We start from the raw sequence: 587 nt of genomic DNA on the forward strand, positions 1-587 counted from the left end.
TTTGGCTCCAGGAAAAGGAGGGTAACAACCCTGCAGAGCTGCCTTTCGGACTTTCTAACAGCTTTGGATAGCCACAGAGTGTGCCAAAAACGTTATCTAGAAAAATTAATTGTAGGGCTAACTGATTCTCCCCTGTAAGTATTCCTCTGCAGTGGAACACTCACTTAGTGTGTTAGAAGCTCCAAGTTCACCCCCTAACGCTGAAAAAAAAAAAAGGCATAGTGGTCACCTCAGCAGCACCACATATGCTAATATTGGCACAATATGGAGAAAATTAGCATGGCCCCCATGCAAGGATGGCTCGAAAAACTCACGAGGCTTCCTTTTTCTTTTTTTAAGGGTATAGCGGGAGCTGGAAGGCGGGGACTGCCAGCCATTAGGTGATCATATCAGGGAAATTCAAACATAGAGAAGAGTTTCATTTCCCTCCGTGTTTTGGGTAAGTTCTGTTTTATCAAATATGCTAGCTATCTCTGCAGTAGTTAAAGATGATTTACCACGCCAGAGAAACCGTAGGCTACCGCAAAAGTTCATTTGCTTGGACACAGAATTGAGTTTAGGTTTCCATTCGTGTAGGAGACTAAAGT

The 587-nt window shown here is 43.4% G+C and overlaps 1 non-coding gene across 1 annotated transcript; it reads left to right on the forward strand.

The window, feature by feature from the left end:
• Positions 1-221: 221 nt before the first annotated feature.
• LOC116906329 lies at positions 222-332 on the forward strand. Its single transcript, XR_004388616.1, has one exon. It is a non-coding gene; the product is annotated as a U6 spliceosomal RNA (small nuclear RNA).
• Positions 333-587: the final 255 nt, after the last annotated feature.

This window comes from Rattus rattus, chromosome 7 (genome assembly GCF_011064425.1).
Source record: "Rattus rattus isolate New Zealand chromosome 7, Rrattus_CSIRO_v1, whole genome shotgun sequence".
In the NCBI taxonomy this organism is placed as follows: Eukaryota; Metazoa; Chordata; class Mammalia; order Rodentia; family Muridae; genus Rattus; species Rattus rattus.